Below are 20,907 nucleotides of genomic sequence, written 5' to 3'. Positions count from 1 at the left end.
GGCATCAGGACGAGTAAGATGGCTAACGGAGATGACCAGAGATGTGTTTGAAATGGTTCACTCACTCCCTACTCCCTATTACCATGGATGTATTGAGTGCGACTCATAGTGAACTACATGGGGAATAATTTAACAGTTTTGGGACACTACATGGAATATAACTGCGTAAGATATTCATGACTCAAACAAGCAGACGCGCCGATCACTGATGGCAGCAGGTTGAAATATCAGGTAGTATTCAGGTTCCATGTTTAGTTGAATGATAAATCCCATATAAATGGTTGGAATTCTAATGATGTGCAAGTGTGATTTTGTCAACTTTAGTGCTGTCTGCTAATAGCAGGCTGTGAAGCTGCACGATGAGACCGTGATAGCACGTTAGCTCACGACAGCAGCTTCCATAATATTAACGGTAGCTGTCGGTGGCTAAAAAGCAGATAGCTAACTTTACAACGTTGATTCCTGTAGCTATTTTGATGCTATAAGTTCAACTTCTGTTTCTCGGGCAGGAACGGAGACGAACTCGCATTAGCAGCAAAGCAGCTAGAGGAATGATCGCGCGGTCTCTTTAGCCCTGAGACCATCAGGCAGGCAGCAGGAGGTCGTTGAAGGCTTTATATATTATTATGATATTATGTCTAATAATACATTCGTTGAAAGTACACAGGCTGATCTACTATACGGAATTGGACCGAGGAGTGTTCTCATATGGAACTAGGCTGCGCGCCCGCCCGCGACAAGAGCTGAATTGTAGTCAGCTTTCCCCGCTGCGCGCAGGACGCGTGCGTCCCCCGCTCCGAGCGAGAACGCAGGAGGAATGTCGCTCCCCGTCTGAAACGGCCTTGACTCCTGGAATCCCAAGGTCTTTCATATTCAAATTCTCTTGATGGTCTGGGAAGAGACGTGTTAAGGGAGTGCATCAGTCGTGAGCCTTGACAGTAGATACCAGCCTGCGCTGCGCTCAGAACAAAGTTGGATGAATGGATGGACTTTTTGGAATCCTGGAAAATGTTTATTGCGCTCTAAAATCATGAAAGCATAAATGTAAAAATGCAGCAACAGAAGTAGTCTAGATGAGATGGTGGTTTAAATGAATGGCAACACATAAATTCAATGGCCGGTCATGGCAAAGCACCCGCTAACGCAGGCTACCCCCCTCCCACGATCCAGGGCTAGGAAACCGGTTCATCCAGTTTATTTGAATATAAAAGAATTTGGGGGGGGGGGGGGGGGGGGGTTACAATAGTCTAGTCCAGGTTCGCTGGAGGACCTGTATTTTCAGTGTTTGCTGGTAGCGGACTGCATCGATCAATGCAATGACTCTCCATGTTTTCCAGTTTTACCCTTTTCATCAATAAAACATCATTTTTACAACCATGTCTCATTGATTGGGAAGGCATTTAGAGCTGCCGGTCTATTAGCCTACATTCGGACTCAGAGGATGACATAACTGTTTATTGAGAAACAATTGGCTATATAAAGAAATACCACAATGCATGTAGTCTAGATATATTACATTATGGTTATACACTTTATGGTAGACTGCCCTCTCGCTCGCTAAGCAGGCTACATTGTGGCTGTTTTGTTCATCGCCTATAGGCTACACATTAGAAAAATGTTTTTTTTTATATAGACCTAGAAGGAATCATTTCCTATTTTAATACAATTCAAATTCTGCTTAGAGGGAATTATTTTCAACGGACATTATGACCTGAGCATAATTAATAATTATCTAAGTTAATATAGGCCTATGAGAACGCAACGCTTTTTACGATAGGCTAGGCCTATGCGTCTTGTGATTGTACTGTAGCCTAGGCTACAACTTAAGGCTTGCCCTATTGAATTCATTTTATAGCTTACTAGGCTACTCATTATTATCGAATTATGTAGTTGATATATGAATAAAACAATAAGCCGTTTTAATGGCTATGGGCTACTAGTTGTAGCTATATGATGCGCTCTGCTCTTACGCACGGTTGAGGCGGCAGCTCAAATACACTTCGCACATATCCTCTGCTATAGCCTCTCACAGACAGCTAGGTGCACTTCATGCATTGGTAGACAGTTCTGCAGCTTGTCTTCACCATGCAGGTATTTTGGTGGGGGTATTCTTCTGTGGACACTGCGAGGGGCGCAGCCGGTGGCTGTTTGGAGGCCAGAGCGCGCAGCTCTTCAGCCAACTGGAGGATGTCGCGTCTGGGGAGGCTCTGCGTCTCTCCACCAGTCCCCAGCGAGTCCAAGCTATTCCCAATGAATAATACTTATTTATAATAGCCTACGTAGCGCGAAACTGTGCATATAATAGGCTGTAGCCAGCGCGTATCTGCGCATTCCCTATAGCCGTTCATGGAACGACTGGCGGCCGGTATAAATAAATAAAAACGTACACGATATTTTCTTATTTGAATGATCTTGAATATATATATATTCAAGATCATTCAAATAACAAAATATTGTGTATATTGTGCATGTGAAGGCACTCACTGTCAAACCTGCCGCTATCTATGCACAAGATAGTTAATGTCCGGATATGATTGGCAATGAGTGATCTTTACTCATGGCGACTATGTCAATTTTATATGGATCCACAAGTCGATCAAGCTTATTTTTTCTTTGTATCGTGCTGAAGCCATATAGCCTACTGCGCTCAGACTTGGCTACATTAGCTGGTGCCCTGTCTTCAAATTTACTTCCGGGGTTTACAAGTAGCCTACCAGTTGAATGCGTTCCAGAAACACTCCGTGTTAAGGGAGTGCATCAGTCGTGAGCCTTGACAGTAGATACCAGCCTGCGCTGCGCTCAGAACAAAGTTGGATGAATGGATGGACTTTTTGGAATCCTGGAAAATGTTTATTGCGCTCTAAAATCATGAAAGCATAAATGTAAAAATGCAGCAACAGAAGTAGTCTAGATGAGATGGTGGTTTAAATGAATGGCAACACATAAATTCAATGGCCGGTCATGGCAAAGCACCCGCTAACGCAGGCTACCCCCCTCCCACGATCCAGGGCTAGGAAACCGGTTCATCCAGTTTATTTGAATATAAAAGAATTTGGGGGGGGGGGGTTACAATAGTCTAGTCCAGGTTCGCTGGAGAACCTGTATTTTCAGTGTTTGCTGGTAGCGGACTGCATCGATCAATGCAATGACTCTCCATGTTTTCCAGTTTTACCCTTTTCATCAATAAAACATCATTTTTACAACCATGTCTCATTGATTGGGAAGGCATTTAGAGCTGCCGGTCTATTAGCCTACATTCGGACTCAGAGGATGACTTAACTGTTTATTGAGAAACAATTGGCTATATAAAGAAATACCACAATGCATGTAGTCTAGATATATTACATTATGGTTATACACTTTATGGTAGACTGCCCTCTCGCTCGCTAAGCAGGCTACATTGTGGCTGTTTTGTTCATCGCCTATAGGCTACACATTAGAAAAATGTTTTTTTTTATATAGACCTAGAAGGAATCAGAATATGTGGAAATTTAACTTTAGCCTATTTTAATACAATTCAAATTCTGCTTAGAGGGAATTATTTTCAACGGACATTATGACCTGAGCATAATTAATAATTATCTAAGTTAATATAGGCCTATGAGAACGCAACGCTTTTTACGATAGGCTAGGCCTATGCGTCTTGTGATTGTACTGTAGCCTAGGCTACAACTTAAGGCTTGCCCTATTGAATTCATTTTATAGCCTACTAGGCTACTCATTATTATCGAATTATCTAGTTGATATATGAATAAAACAATAAGCCGTTTTAATGGCTATGGGCTACTAGTTGTAGCTATATGATGCGCTCTGCTCTTATACGCACGGTTGAGGCGGCAGCTCAAATACACAGCCAACTGGAGATGTCGCGTCTGGGGAGGCTCTGCGTCTCTCCACCAGTCCCCAGCGAGTCCAAGCTCCCTCAATGTATAATAATTAGGCCTATTTATAATAGCCTACATAGCGCGAAACTGTGCATATAATAGGCTGTAGCCAGCGCGAAACTGCGCATTCCCTATAGCCGTTCATTGAACAGCTGGCGGCCGGTATAAATAAATAAAAACATACACGATATTTTGTTATTTGAATGATCTTGAATATATATATTCAAGATCATTCAAATAACAACATATTGTGTATGTTTTTTTCATTTATAATTTAACAATAGGGGGTGCAACAGAACACAATTTTAGGGAGTCATTGACAGGCGGACTTCAATGTTTTATTAAAATATAGTTATGTGCAAATGAAAACCCACAATCGTCCTATGGACCTTACCCCGATTTTGGAAATCAGATAAAGGCGTTCACAAGACCATTTCAATAATCGCATTATTACAATTATCGGTTGATGTCTCACTGTCAAACCTGCCGCTATGCACAAGATAGTTAATGTCCGGATATGATTGGCAATGAGTGATCTTTACTCATGGCGACTATTTCAATTTTGTATGGATCCACACCTCCGATCAAGCTTATTTTTTCTTTGTATCGTGCTGAAGCCATATAGCCTACTGCGCTCAGACTTGGCTACATTAGCTGGTGCCCTGTCTTCAAATTTACTTCCGGGGTTTACGAGTAGCCTAACAGTTGAATGCGTTCCAGAAACAAAACGCAAAACCCCCACGTTCACCATATCTTTACTAACAAATATATTTACAATACTGTTATTTTGCGCATTTGACTTAACAGACACCACGTCTTGACCCGACGTCAGTTGCCGAGATAGATAGGCTACTGTAGGCCTAGATATATTATAGGTGTTCGTAATAATTAAATTACATCGAGGTGGATAAAACATGTGTTTGAGAACAAGGTAATAATAACAATTAAACGTTATTTGTATAGCCCCTTTCATACAGATACCTTCAGCTCAAAGTGCTTTACAACAGAGCATTTAAATTAAAGAATGTGAAATTTAATGATGCTTCATTCGTAGACTATAGGAGAAAAACACTGAGCCCAGCCTGCTAAATCTACTCAAAGACGCCACCTGGCGGTGGTGCATCACTAAAACGAAATAACACCCGTCTGAAATCCCACGAGATTTCCAACGGGATTTCCCTGCCAAATACCGCGACGTAAAATGCTGCAGCAAGTTACATTCTTATGTTCCCACATCTGTAACTTGGCTAACGGGTGACGTTTGGGGTGCGTAGCTTCAGTCCGACCACCCAATAATCCGACTACCCATAATTCCGACTACCCAATGACAACCAGAGGTTCTTCTCAAGATGACTGTATTGTGCCGATCAGAAAAAGCGCCATTAGTCATTCTGCATTCTCTGTTAAGGCATCACAGGAATGGAACTTTGTGCCGGGGCACATCAGAGAACTTAGTAGCTACCGCTCCTTCAGTAAGCAATTAAAATCATGGCTTTTTAACAACCAGATATGTGTACATTGAATGTCCAATGTTGCTTGGTCTTGTCAGTTCCTGCATGCTGTCTCAGTATTGTTTTTAGAGTAATTCTGTTTTTTAACCTCTGTAATGTAATGTATTATAAATGTACTGTATTTTATGCTTTTCTTACAGGTTGCCTTTTAAATATCTGGCCAGGGACAGCAGATGGAAACTAGCCATTTGGACTAAATCTGACTCATATATAGTATTGTACTATGGATGTATGTGCATTGTCCCTTCACAAATAAATAAATACAAATAAATACAAAATACAAATATTGCGACCATAGGTCCCCATCATTTTAGACCCATTGGTCCTACTACCCCGTTCGTCCGACTAGAGTTATCCCGGTATTCCGACTCAGTAACTCCGACCGCCCGCAAGTCCGACTCCTCCTTCGAATTTCAATATCGGCTTCTCTTTCTTGTATTTGTTGTAGTTTAGTCTACCTCGTTGTGGTTGGGGCTGGACTAGTTTGGGGGCTATTTAGGGCTAGTTTTGTGTGCAACCGTGATCAAGACTGTCATGTCGTTTAAGTTATTCCAGTGTGTCTAGAGTGGCCTACACATAAAGCATCAACTCTTTAGCCTATACTAGGCCTATTTATAAACCAGCATTATAAAATTTGCTGGAATTGTCGGATGTAGGCAGGTGTTATGGTTGTATTGTTGGATCATGGCACATTCAATGAAATGATCAGTAGCCTATCGCGCTCCAAACTTATGATAGGCCTGCAGCTGCTTGTCTCTTTGTAGTCAGTCAGCTCGGAAAACCCCCTTGAAAAATAATATTAAAGGAGTAGTAAAGGGAAAATGCATGTTTAGCCCTGTTTTAAGGTTACTTATGATCATATACAATGGTTCAGATCAAAACGTTGACAAAACTAGCACTTTTGAGAAAGTCTGATAATTGCTCTACCACCGTTTTGGTCATACAATGGATGTGGGTGGTGTCATAGAATTTACAATTGGCCTCAAGACCTTTCTATTCCAAACACCTTAAACCTTTGTCCAACCGTTCACATAGCTGTGCTAACCTACAGGATAGCCTCCAGGAGGCCATACACCTAGAAATCTGTCTACACCAGAATAACCATCCTTTGTCTCCAAGAAATTGCCGCCTTTTCCCATGTCACATGTCTGTATTCTCGGCCACGCCTGCCATTTCATATGACGTACAATGGATTAGCCAATCACATCCTGGAAGCGCCGTACCTGTGTTTTGCTTGAATATAAGGCAGCGCAAGATCAGGAGGCTTGACTTCTTTCTGATGAACCACTCTGTGTTTTATCCTGAGGTCCTTTTGCAATCGTATTGTTTTCTTAATAAATCTGACTGAACCTTTTTGTGCGATGTAATGGAATTTAACTGATCTAGTCAAAAAAGGATTTACCAAGATTCGCTCAAAAGGTTAAGTCTGGTTTATTGTGAAAACATACGAGCGCAAGGACCTTCTGGACAACGCAACAGAGTGGTTTATCCAGACAAGTCCCGGCTCTGGGTTTTGCTGTGCCTTATATGCAATCAAAACACAGGTACGGTGCTTCCAGGATGTGATTGGCTACTCCATTGTACGTCATATGAAATGGCAGGCGTGGCCAAGAGTACAGACATGTGACATGAGAAAAAGGCGGCAATTGGGGACAAAGGATGACAAAGGATGGTTATTCTGTTGTAGACAGATTCAAAGTGTATGGCCTTCTGGAGGCCATTTTGTATGTTAGCACAGCTATGTGAATATTTGGGGGAGGTGATGAATTACAAAAGGAGAGAGAGAACAAAGGTTTAAGGTGTTTGGATGTAAATTCCTCAACAGCGAACCTTGGCAAATCCTTTTTTGACTTAAAGGTACGCGATGTAGTTTTTGACCACTAGTATGCGCTCTAGAGCAAATTTGAGAAGGTGGTCCCCGAAAATTGCGTATACGTCATTTCTCGCACGCGCACGAGGACGCACGAGCAAGCGCACGAACACGCGCCGAGCACATAATAGTGACGTTATACCCCCATATTCCAGCAGTTCGTTGCTGATTGGCTCAGTTCACAGCGGGGTATTTTAGAAAGAACTTCGAGCGACAACCAAGTTAGCTAGCTAGCTACAGTATACAGTACAGTATGTCTGCCGGAGGAGATAAAATGAAGCCGGACAGGGATGTCCAATGGCGACGGCTAATGGATCAGAGAAAGAAGAGAGTAAACATTGGTGGAGAGGCTTTTACAAGGTGGAGAAAGTTGCAGGCTGAGAGGGGATTCAGAACGGACGCCGAGGTGGCCGTCTTTCTACTGGACTGGTAAGTCATTTTTGTCTCACTAGCTTGCTAAGATTGCTAAGTTGAAAACAAGGATGTCAAACCCTATTACTTTATTTTCTTTCGATTAGTATGGTGCAGATGTTTTTTCTGTAATGTTACTGTGCGCTGTTTGTTAGGTATGAATGAGAAGGCAGCCTCGCTAGCTTGCTAGCTAATATTATTCCTTCTCCTTTTCTATCGATTAGTATGGGGCAGATGTTTTATCGGTAACATTACTGTCGGCTGTTTGTTAGGTATGAACGAGAAGGCGAAATAGCATCCACTCCTCTGAAAAGGTACCGTTCTGTCCCTCCAATCCCATTGTCTACGATCCGTGGATCAGGCTCCGACTCTGGCTCTGAAAGGTAACTTAGCTAGCTAGCCAACTACGTTGGTAGAAAACAAAGATGTCAAACTCTATCTTCGCAATCACCGTGACCGTGTTAGTTTATGATTGTCATATCGCTTTCAGACTGGAAGAACTTGGAGTAGCGAGTATTGGATCAGAAGAGCAAGCTGGAGCTACTGCAAGGTATTCAAGTTAGCTAACGTTACTGGTGTAACAGACGTAAAAATGCCTGCGAGTCCCTGTGGTAGCCAGCACGTAAGTACCTAGCAATGTTGGTAACGCGTCCGTCTCACAATCAGAGGGTGCTCAGGGGAGTCGAGCCAAAAACACAACTCAGAGGCACGAGACCAGCTATACTAACGTCAGTCTAGTAGTAGCAAGTAGTCGTCAGGAACTGAAGATGTCCACCTAATTTCAGGAAGTAGTGGAGATGGACTACAGCAGTGAACAGAGCATATTGATAACGCTTCTTTGTCATTGATAATGCTTCTTTCTGTTGCATGTCTTTCAAAGGATGGAGATTTCAGAGGAACACACAGTCACAGTACAGCACATCACCAGTGATGAAACTGTGACTCTGCTGGATGACAACACCATCAACAATCTCCAAAACAGCATGTGAGTGTGCACCTGCAGTGCAGTTCTAGGTCAAGCATGATATAGTGGGGGTTGCTTGTCAGCTGTTTTATGTAGTATAACAGTTATGGTTGATGTCCAGTGTGGCGGAAAGGAGCGTTCTGTGGGTGGGCATGTTGGCCCTAATGCGCTGGCTGTTGGGGTCCCTCCTTAGCCTTGGTTTACATCTCTTTTGTTGTTTCATTTCATTTGTATGTATTTCCATAGGGACAGCATACAAGTAAAACAAGAGTGTTAAAACAATGATGAGAAATACCACAGCATTTATAGCCTAGGGCTAGTTTGCGATGCCAGTCCCTAGATTGTGATGGTGGTGTGGCCTGGTTATGACAGTGCTTATTTTTTCCTTTTACAGTATTGACTGGGCTGAGGAGCCGTCAAGTGCTGATGATGGCGGAGACAGCAATGAAAACAGTGATGAGGACTGGAGTGCTGTCGAATTTGATGAAGACAGCAGTGACAGTGAAGAGGGCTATACTCCTCCCTTGTGTGTGAAGTATGTTGAAGAAATAGGTTGAATATTTTACACTCAGATGTAGCTAATGACTACATGCAACCAATCGACCATACTCATGTTATTCAACAAAACTGTTTACATTCTCAAATAAGTGCTACTCTGCATAAACAAAATAATATTGTTATTTTTGGGGGTGGGGTTACTTCACCAGAACAGGAGGTGCTCTGAAGAATACCTTCAATATTGAGGAACTTCCTGAGGTGGGCGTGAGCGACACAGTCTTAGACATCCAGCAAGATGAAGCTCAGTCAACTACAGAAGAGATGCCTGAGAGACCGGAAACACTGCGGGTGCTATGTCATGAGGACATTGTAAATCAATCAGCTTCAATCACCTATGAAGCATCTCTACGACAGCTGGTGAACTTCCTACAGCTTCCCTTTGACCGTTGCCCATTCTCTACAAAGAAGAGAGCATGTGATGCAAGAGCACCATTTGAGATAGTTAAAGAGGAGAGGAACTGCAACTGTAATCGAATGGGTGAGTTCAACTATGCATATCTGGAATTACTGTAGTTTAGTCATACATTGTTTTCATAAAATGCCTCTCTATGTCTATTTATTATCCAGTGTCTTATTAATTTGTGGATCTGTGATACCATACAGAGTGACTGTGTTTGGCCTTCTTTTACAGACATGCCCCAACGGCCACATAGTCTGGAAGTGGAACTCGCAGCCCTTGTTCAAATTTGGGTTGCAGGCCGGAGACTTCATGCTCTCTACAAACATTCTCCTCTCCGGCAACAACTTCAAGAAAGTTCTCCTTCTCCTAAAGTTCATGAACATGGGATGTGTTGCAGAGAGCACCTTCTATGCTGTTCAGGGCTCATATTGTCTTGGTGCTATCCAGCACTTCTGGGAGGAGAAACGAGCTGTAATCATCCAATCTCTATGCCAGAAAGACAGTATTGTAGCACTAGGTATGTTTCCTCTGCAGTTATCAAATATGATCTTGTAAAAAAATAGTTTTAAAATTGAATATAGATGGCATGGAAGGTACTTATGAAAAGGGCAAAGACATAAGCTTTGTCTTTCAGGTGACGGGCGCATGGACTCCCCTGGCTTTTGTGCACAATACTGCACCTATTCCACAATGGACAACGACACAAAGTTCCTCATTGAGGTCGTCACCATCGACAAGAGAGAGACCAACCGGAATTCTGTGATCATGGAGAAGGAGGGCTTCACAAGGACCATGGACAAGCTTCTTGATGAAGTGCCTCTACGGGAGTTTGTCACTGATGGGCACATTCAGATCGCAGCGCTGATGAGTATGCCTGATTTATAATAATATAATCAATCTTTATATAACCCAATGTTGCCATTATGTGTGTGGTGTTTTATTGATGCAATATTGTTGTTTGAACACTGGGTAGCATAAGGGTGTACAGCATACAGGTATAGGTGAGCTCACCAGTACTGGTGTCATTGATTGGGACTGGGGTGAGCATACTGTTTTTGACGGTGTAGCCATGTCAATACCGTGTGTTCAAAATGTTAATTGAATTGTAACTAATTATTGTCCTTACTACAATAATTTCGATCACAAATGTTTTATCTTTACAGATCCAGAGAAAGGGAAGTACAAAGACTCTGGGGTGAAACACTCTCTGGATATGTGGCATGGTGCAAAGTGTTTGGCCAAAAAAATCAATGCGGTATGTATCTGATGTATGCAAAAAATCCAAGTAGTGGTCTTAGTGAAGCCATGAATGACTAATCACTTATCTCAGACCTGCAAACTTGTCACCTTTTGGCTACAGTCACCTTTTTTGTGTTAACCATGGTAGTTTCAGTGAATCTAGAGGGTTTTAGTTTTGTATGTCATCACCTTTTTCGCTACTCCAGAGTTTGCAGGTCTCTACTATCTCCTTTCTCCATAAACAGGCAGGACAACTCAAGGGAAATGGAGCCCTACTGTACTGGATGCGAGACATAGTCAACCACTATTGGTACAGTTGTAGAATGGCAACCACAGTTGAAGAGTTTGTGGTAGGTACACAGAAACAAGCACCAAGTGCATTACAGACCACGGCACTCTGGCACCCTTTACAGGTCACTCGCATAGCGTCCCCACTAACCATCACTGATTTACTTACTTACACAATGACCTGAACTTGTCAGCTCTAGACCATGGCTAGGCCCTGCGCAGTGGTAAAAACAATCATCTAAAAGTGATTTACATGAGTTCCTGATGAGTGTACATAGGCATTTTTCTAATCTTTTCTTACTGGCGTCTGAGCCATTTCAATTGTTGTCGCCTACTGTAAATTGAGAACCCCGCCTCTAGACCTATTATCAAATACTCAGATGTAGATTACATGAGAATTTTCCAACAGACCTGATCCTCCATCCTCTCTATTGTTGTCCATGTTATATTGATCTCAGCAAATTTACCTCACAGAACCCTACACAGGAATGTGCATTTCCCCTAGGTGTGTTAAACTCCATTTGTGTTTCTAATATATTTTTCTCAAAGAAACATTGGCAAGGTGTGCTGAATCACGTGGTAAATCAACACAGCTGGATTTTTGGAAGATGCCACCATGAGCCTCAGGAGGACATCAACAAGGAGTGGATGGAGATGGACTCGCCAGCGCATCAAGCCTTGAGAGCCATTGTCCTTGACACAAAGTTGCTACGTCAGGCTCACAAATACATAACATTCAGGTTTGTCTGAAAGTCCTATGTATAATCAGATACAGAGAAGAAATAGTAATAATAATAGTAATAATAATAATAATGATAATAAGCATAACACAATAATAATTATAATAAACAAACATAACAATGAACATGATAGTAGTAGTATTTATGATGCTAGTAGCAGTATTGGTAGCAGTGTTTATGAGCCGGGGGGGGGGCTATGAGTCTGAGGAAGGGTGGGGGGGTTCAGTCTACCGCGCATTCTGTTTCGGTGTTCAATCTGATGGCTGTTGTGCAGTCTGATGGCTGCTGGTAGGAAGGAGTGTGAGAACCGCTCTGTTCTGCACCTGGGGGAGATGAGCCTGTGGCTGAAGGTACTCCCCATCTTCCACAGTTCATCATAGACGGGGTGGGAGGGGTTTTCAAATATGGTGTTCAGCTTTTCTCTCATCCTCTTCTCCACCACTGCCTCTAGACTGTCCAGTTTCTGTCCAACAATGAAGCTGGCCTTTCTCACCAGCTTGTTGAGTTTGTTGGACTCTCCAGTCTTAGTGCTGCCTCCCCAGCAGGCCACAGCAAAGAGGCCATAGCAAAGAACAGTGCACTGGCTACTACAGACTGGTAGAACATCCGTAGCAGCCTGCTCTGTCCTTTCTTGTAGATGGCCTCCGTGTTGTCTGTCCAGTCTAGCCTCTTGTTCAAGTGCACTCCCAGGTACTTGCATGAGTTCACCATCTCCACTTCCTCACCCTTGATGGTATCGGGTTGGGGGGTCTGTCCTCCGTCAGAAGTCCACAACCAGCTCCTTGGTCTTGCTTCTGTAATTGTATGGTGTATCAAATGTTAGAGAAATCTAATCTTGGTCACAAGCCTAAAGGAAACATCTTTGTGCTGAATGTATTTGTAGATCCACTGCAGACCTGGAAAGCTACCACAATCACTTGTTGATGTATGCCAGCAAACGCTACGCTTTCACCCCTCCTGTGTACCACGCCCGGGTCCTTTTGGCAGCTATAGACTACAATGCACACAAGGATCGGCCCCAGGCAATCAACAAGAATGGCCATAAAATGTAAGTATACTTGTAGCGAGTAGTAAGCACACACACATCAAATAAGCCATGACATTATGGATCAGCTGGACACTGATTAACCATGCTGTACTTTTTAATCAAGCTAGATTTAATTTTTTATCACAGTAATTTATGTACTTTGTGTCTATGTTTATTTTCCCTTTTCCATCATGCAGCTTTAAACGGAAGTTCAACAAGAAGTCATAGCGCTGGACGGTTGTTGCAGAATTAGAGCCAAAGACTTACAGCTACATCAGTGATCTCCAAGCCAACATTGTCAGTACACGACTGGAACCGGGAACAGGGATTCCGAGGACGAGGCCACCAAGTGAAAGTGACCCAAGACACCTAGGTCTGCTCCCTCCAGTACCACCTCCATCAGTTGAGGACCTGGTACAGGCACACATGTCCAGAGGACTTGGTATGTGAACAATAGTCTAAGATTCACTGCCCATTCTGTATCTGATTGTGGAGCTACGAACACACAAAAAGTCTCCAATGGCACAGGGAAGAGAAACACAGACATCAACGCCGACCCAATCGGCCTTCACTGTGGTAAATCTGGAATGTGATTGGACTAACAAAATGTCAATATCTGAATCCTGTTCAGACAGGGCCAGAGTACTGTCCTCCCTTGCGGTAATTTTTCAGCGTTTTGGCCAATCACAAATTAGCAAGAAAAAAGGCATTACATTGATTTAAGAGAAAAGAACCCGCCCTAAGGGAGGCTAGCCTCCCTTCCATAGATATCTATGGGTCCTCCAGCTGCATGTTATAGATGTCACTGTTGGAGCTTTAGAATTTCAATAATGGGTTTTTATCCATAGGGAAAACCTGCTTTATGAACAAAACTGAGATAATATTAATTATGAATAAATAAATTCATATATTTATATTTTAATCCCTCTCTTCTCTCCAAAAACTGAGGAGCACTGTCCTCCCCTGCCTCAATGGACGAGCCTCCACTATACTATATAGCAGGCGAAATTGGCGAAAAAAAGGCTGAAAATGTAGCATAGTCCAGAGCATACTGTTCCGGAAGTCGAGACGTGATACGTCACTGGGCAGTGATAAAAATAAAAAAAAGATGGCGAACGTAGAGGTCACCGGGACCGCAGCGGGAGTTTTCAAATGTAAGAATTGACTTAATTTGTTGATGAAAAAAATATTTTTTCTGTCATATCTTAGTTATAACGACAGAGCGACAAATGCAGTATGTGTATATAGGTAGGGTAGAAATTACATTTCGAAAAAGAACGTCATGATAGCTAGCTGCTAGCATTGACCTCTGTGGTGGACGTTACGTTAGCTAGCTAGCCCAGCTAACGTTAATAGGCTACTAACGTTAGAGGTGTTCAGACGGCTCTCGCTCAAAACGTATTCATGTCATATCTTAGATGTTTATATAGCTAGAATCGAGACAAACACTAACATTTCCATGTAATATGACCATGAAATTGTGACGAGTTGTTAAATGGTTAACCTAAGCCACCGAGCCTAACGTTACTTGACATTGTTTAAACAATTGTCTGTTCATTCCGTGAATTAAACGAGTTCAACTGTTCATATATCATATGGTCATATATAAGTATTCATTGTCCCATAATACTTCTGGATGTATTATAGGGACTGACGACCACACCAGGGACTTGATCCTCTGGAGAACGGCCAACAGGGAAGAGAAACTCGTCTCTGAAAGGCTTCGAGTAAGTTAACTAACGTATGAGTTGTTGCTCAGAAGCAATCCAGTGATGTAGCCTTTGTTTACTTTGTATATTGATTTATGTAGGACCTTCATCGTAGAAGCTGGGCTGCAGGGGAAGATTGAGGGGCACATGCTCAAGAGGAAGTGGGAGAACCTTGTAGCCAAGTACAGTGATTTTGATCTACAGGCTACATGGTCAGGCTACATGATAGCAAAGATATTAATAGGGATTCACAGTTTGTATGACACTAGAAAAAACGTCATCTAACCTCCCTTCATAGGACCTAAAGAGCCCCAGAACTGGGGTCAGCACGGAGGGAGGGGAGGCCACAGCCGCTTCGTGGAAGTGGTACGGGGTCTTGGACGAGGCGATGGGGGCCACCCATGTGGTTACACCGGTGGTCCTCATCTCCTCGTCCGCCGTGTGGCCTCCCCTTCCATGGTGCTGACCCAACCAGGTGAAAGCCAGGTGATGGCAGAGAGCAGCGGTGAGGCGAGGCCAGGGAGAGGAGAGAAGAGGAGGAGAGAGAGTGAGCTGGAGAACTTGCTGGAGATGCTGGAGAGGGAGAAGAAAGAGGAAGAAAAGAAGGAGGGAGAGCGAGACTGGACAGACAGAGGCAGGAGGAGAAGGAGGCTGGGCATAGAGAGGAGTGGAGAGGATGGAAAAGGAGAGGGCAGAATGGATGAGAGAGAAGGCAGAATGGGGGAGAGAAAGGGTGCAGATGAAGGCAGAATGGGCGAGAGAGAAAGAAGGTATGAAGGCTGAGTGAAGGGAGGAATTGTTCAAGGAGAGGGAGGAGCGGTTAATGTTGCTCCTGGAAGCCGCCGTGAAGAAATAGGTTTTTATTTTTATTTTTATTAAATGTTTTTTTCTTGAATTAAATTGGTCTTTGTGTCTCATTCCTTGTAATGTATTCCCAGTCAAAGGAGAACAAATGTCACTATACCTAAAACCAGTCATTAGAGTAAAATAACATTCCTAATGGACATTGTAGTTTGCAATTAGGCATAAACGGAACACACATGTTGGTTCACAATGCTTCATTGGAATTAATCAGACATTTATGAAAGCATCACTGTTTTTCAAATGTGTTTGACTAACGACTACGTGATAAGGGAGTTACATGTCCAAAGCTCTCTGCATGTTGAGTGTTAAGACCTTCCAAGTTACATGACATATAGACATATGCCCTCGATGTGTAGATATTACACTTTTTGTTGAAATGTTATACATCAAGAATTAACCTTAACATGTATAATGGAAGAAGCACAACCATAAACATTATTTCTTGGATATATACTTTTGACTTGTTTATATTTGGTCATATCATTAGCTTCCCTCGCAAAAGGTACTGACATGAGACGCTGATCTGTTGTCTCCCAAAAAACTTAAAAGAACTGATTACTATGTACAGTGCAAAATGAAACAGACATTTAAATACAAATACATTCAAACAAATGTCTCAAGGCAGTCTATAAGGAACTGATTGATGTTTAAAGCCTCAAGGCTGCCTGTAAGGAACAAGGCAAAGCAAACTCATGAACTGATAGGCTGGCTGACTGACTATTTATGGCAGGATGGGGTAGTCGTGCTCACCAAGAGCTGGGATCCAGGCAGCTTGTGCTGGTGCCGATGCTACGAGACGCTCTCTGAGGCCATCACCAGGGTTGGGATGATCTGCAGCAGCAGGACCATGGCCACCGTCAAGGTCATCAACCGTTAAATGGTTAAATGCAATTACTGTAAGTCGCTTAGCAGACACAAAAAGTGTCTGCTAAATAAATGACTAATGCAGTGGTTCTTAACCTTGTTGGAGGTACTGAACCCCACCAGTTCCATATGCGCATTCACCGAACCCTTCTTAATTGGAAAAATAAAATATGATTTTTTCAAATTCAAAACATACTGTAGGTATATATTTTACTGGTGCACAAAATGAACCGTGCATCAACATCACTGTGTTCAAAGAACAAAACCATCAAAACATGATTTTCACACAAAAACAAAAGCATAATAATGAATATTTACTGCAAATCAGTGTGACTTCTGCTGTTGCCTTTCAGAGACCAGTTCAGACCTTGGCAAGTGCCACTCTCATGTCATTTTCGCAACAAAGTCTGTTCCTTTCACAATCACACGACGTACCATCACGACAGTCACAAGTCGACTACTGAGCGCACCAAATTCCCTGCAGCACAGATAGGCCAAGCGATGTAGCGTGATCACCTGCAGCCAATGATGGCCAAGCGGGGCGTGTCATCACGAATCATATGAGTCGGGTGTGTGTCTTGACCTCCGCCGAACCCCTGAGACTGACTCACCGAACCCCTGGGGTTCGATCGAACCCAGGTTAAGAACCACTGGACTAATGTAACGTTGGACAAAAGTGTTTGCTAAATGACTGATGTAATGTTACCTCCTCTGGCTCCATGATGTCTCTGTTCTCCAGGCAGAGGTTGTGCAGGACAGCACACACAGCGATCACCTCCGCAGCCAAGGGCATCTTCACCTAAAAGCACAGTTTTGTACTTTGAGATTTATTTCAAATGTAAATTGTGTTACAAAGAAAATGTATTATAATAATTTATTATTACCTCCAGAGCCTTCAGAAAGATCCCCCTCCACCTGGTCTTCATCATCCCGAACGCCCTCTCTATGATGCACCAGGCTCTGGCATGCAGGGCGTTGAAGCGCAGACGCACCGGTCCCTGCACTGGCTCTCTGAAATATAATAATATAATAATAATAAATGTAATACATGCTTTAAAGATCAAGATAAAATAGTACACGTGATTATAAAAACAAGAACCAGAGTTACTGTAACTAACAAGAACATAAAGAAGCAAGCCTTCCTGTAAAAATACCTGTATGGCGTGATGAGGGCGATGGGTTCAGCCAGGCAGGGGTAGCCTCCGTCCCCGAGGAGTGATGTCCGAGTTCTTCAGGACACGAGTCATGGGCTGATCCCGGAAAGCCAACAAGAATGTTGACAAACCGCCCCTTGTGGTCACAGACAGCCTGCATATGGATGGAGTGGTAGAGCTTTCGGTTGAAGTAGCTCTGTTGCTCTGCCGATGGGGGGATGAATGCGTGCCGTCGATGGCTCCGGCCACACTCCTGAAGGCATGAGATCTGGCCAGGCGGACAAACCCGGCCCCGACCTCCTCCAGCTCTGCCTCCATGCGCTGAATACCCCTGCTGACTCTGTGGACCACATCAGGCGGACAAACCCGGCCCCGACCTCCTCCAGCTCTGCCTCCATGCGCTGAATACCCCTGCTGACTCTGTGGACCACATCATAGACAGTCGACCGGGGCATGTCAAAGGCCTCTGACACAATCCGGTAGGAGGTTGCACTGGCCAGCCAGTAGACAAAGACTAGCACCTGTGTGTGAATGACAAGACCATTGTAAAGGGTGAGGACTGAGAAAAGCTCTAAATGCAGTGAATTATTATTATTGTTAATGCTATTATTAGCACCTCCATGGCCTCCTTGCCCCATCCTCCCTGACCATCACCAAGTGTATCAATGAGGTTCCTCAGTGTCGGTCTTGACAATCTGAAGTCCCTCCTTGTGTACGCGCCGTCAAAATAGGTCCTCAACAGGGGGACGTGGAGGTTGACTTGTGTGCAAGGACCTCTGTCTTCCATGCGAGCCTACAGGGGGAATATTATTAGGGCAAACTTTAACTCATTTGCGCTTATGGCATATAATTGTCTTTATGATAATAGATAGACAGATGTCATTATCTGTAGAGCTAAAATGTAACATTACAAAGCAGGCGTGTAGTGATGAGTAAACCCAGGTAAACTCAGTTTACCCACCTCTTTAAAATGAGTTGAGTTTTATAGTACATGCGGGGCAAGTTAACGTTCAATATTTACCTCAACTACAATAGCACCAAGCCAGCTACTGTCACCAGCACATGCGGGGCTATCAACTAACGTAACTAGCAATCTAACGTTCAATATTTACCTCAGTTACAAGCATGTCGAGAACAAATCTCGTGACGGCTCTTCTCCTTGCAGGCACGAACACGTCTTCTCCTGGCAGCAGCAGCAGCCACACATCCCATGTCAAGAAAAGGCAACATTTTTGTGGATAATACACAAAATGATCACAGAAAACACCAGATAATTTTTAGCACAGGTTCGCGGTCTGAGTAAACAGTGTCGTAACCCGTCGTAGCCCTGTCACTTCCGCTGGATGACTTGAGTAGCATGCTGTATTTTCTCGCATACTACACGCGTTTTGTGGAACAGTAGGTACTATATAGTATGTAGTATGCCTACTATAGTGCCTACTATATAGCAAGTAGCAGGTAGTATGCATTTTGGACACAGCCAATGTGTGTGAATGTAGCTAACTTGCCATAGCCATGCTGGCTTCATATTCTGTTGCTAGCTACATCGTACATTTGTACAGCCAATGTTGTCAGCTATATTAGCTTTCAAAGAATGTAATGCATAGTTTATCTATGGGTTTGTGTAAGAGCTAATTTTGTTTTTTTTGTATGTTCATTTTGCACTGTAGCTCTTACGTTGTGGAACAAAGAAAACAATTGGATGTTCAATTCACGGACCACGAGCATTCAATAAAAAGGCACTTTGTGAAACACCAGTACGACTAATCCATATTGAGCTAGGAGCTATAACTAGACCTAAATATCCCCCAAACTAGTCCAGCCCCAACCACAACGAGGTAGACTAAACTACAACAAAGACAAGAAAGAGAAGCCGATATTGTGATGGCAGATATTCTGCCAGAGAAATCTGAAGGAGGAGTCAGACTTGCGGGCGGTTGGAGTTACTGGCAGTCGGAATACCGGGATAACTTTAGTCGGATGAACGGGTAGTCGGACCAATGGGTCTAAAATGATGGGGATCTATGGTCGGAATATTGGGTAGTCGGATTATTGGGTCGTCGGACTGATGCGTGCCTCCCGACGTTTGCTAGTTGGAACATTTAGCTACTGATAACGTAGCTAATGACAATTAATTGCCATTGGACATAAATAGAGAATATAATGCTCATTTAAACAGTAACGTTAGCTACAATCTATCTAACTTAACGTTTGTATAATACTTCTGTATGGTTAAACGCCACTACTCCGAAACCCTGCTACTCCGACAACCCCCTATTCCAAAAAGTGCGCTACTCCGACACCCCACTACTCGGACACACCGCTACTCCGAAACCCCGCAACCCTGCTACTCCGAAACCCTGCTACTCCGAAACCCAATATTCGAATAGGTTATTAGTTCGGTAGCGTGGGCTACACATAAGTGCACACATTCAATCTGAGTGCTGCTAACTAAAAGTCACGTAGACTTTGCATGTTAGAACTTTTGATTCATGCGCACGTTGGTTTTTGAGATATGAGGCTGTAGCCTATGAAATGAAAGCCAACCTTCACTCACAAAAGTCTCTCTCATTCAAGAAGGTTACATATTTGTGCCTTCAAGGGCATTTTTCGTTTTTCAGCGCTCTTTATTTCCGAGTAAAGAAATTGAACATTTAAATTTGGATGTTTCATTCCATCAAAACTACCTGCAAAAAACATGAGAGTTGCAGCTCTCTGTCAGACAGGCCATTGATGTTGACAAATGTATTAATAAAGATGGGCTACTTTGTCTAGGCCTACATTGAACATTTTATAATAAATAAAGATATTCTTTTTTCTTAACTCTCCTGGGGCCTCATTTATAAATGTTGCGTAAGTACAAAAGCGTGCGTAACCCATGCTGAGAAACTTTCTACGCAACTTTCGGTATTAATAAAAAAACGAGCTGAGCGATAAGTTGGCGGAAGGTGTGCGTAACTCTACGCACACTTCGACCCTCCTTTAACTACGATAAGCACGTTTCTGGAGAAAGGGGAAAACGCGCCGATGGCAGAGGGATGAAACTCGGGAAAGTCTGCGAAACACATGACATATTGAATAATAAATACATCGGTCGCTGCAAGAAACCCTCCAATGTGTCACACAGTTTAAACGGAATCAATCGCCACCGTAGCCTAATCACGAAATAATGTCGGCATTGCTTTGGATGTGTCTGTGAATTGACCCATTTGTGTCATAATATAATGTTGTAGGCCTATTAATTTATAGGCTATCCCGAGAAGCATCACGGGCAGTAGCCTATGAATAAAAGCCACATTACGTTGATAACACAACATGACACGAGCCTATAGGCTTATCATAGTAATGATTCCGTATGTCGATAGCCTATACCGCACCAAACAAATGTTGCATTTGGCGTTGACGTATATTTATTCAGTTAATC

The sequence above is a fragment of the Borostomias antarcticus genome, assembly GCF_949987555.1.
Source record: "Borostomias antarcticus genome assembly, chromosome: 12".
NCBI lineage: Eukaryota > Metazoa > Chordata > Actinopteri > Stomiiformes > Stomiidae > Borostomias > Borostomias antarcticus.
Note: the sequence above shows the minus strand (reverse complement) of the source record.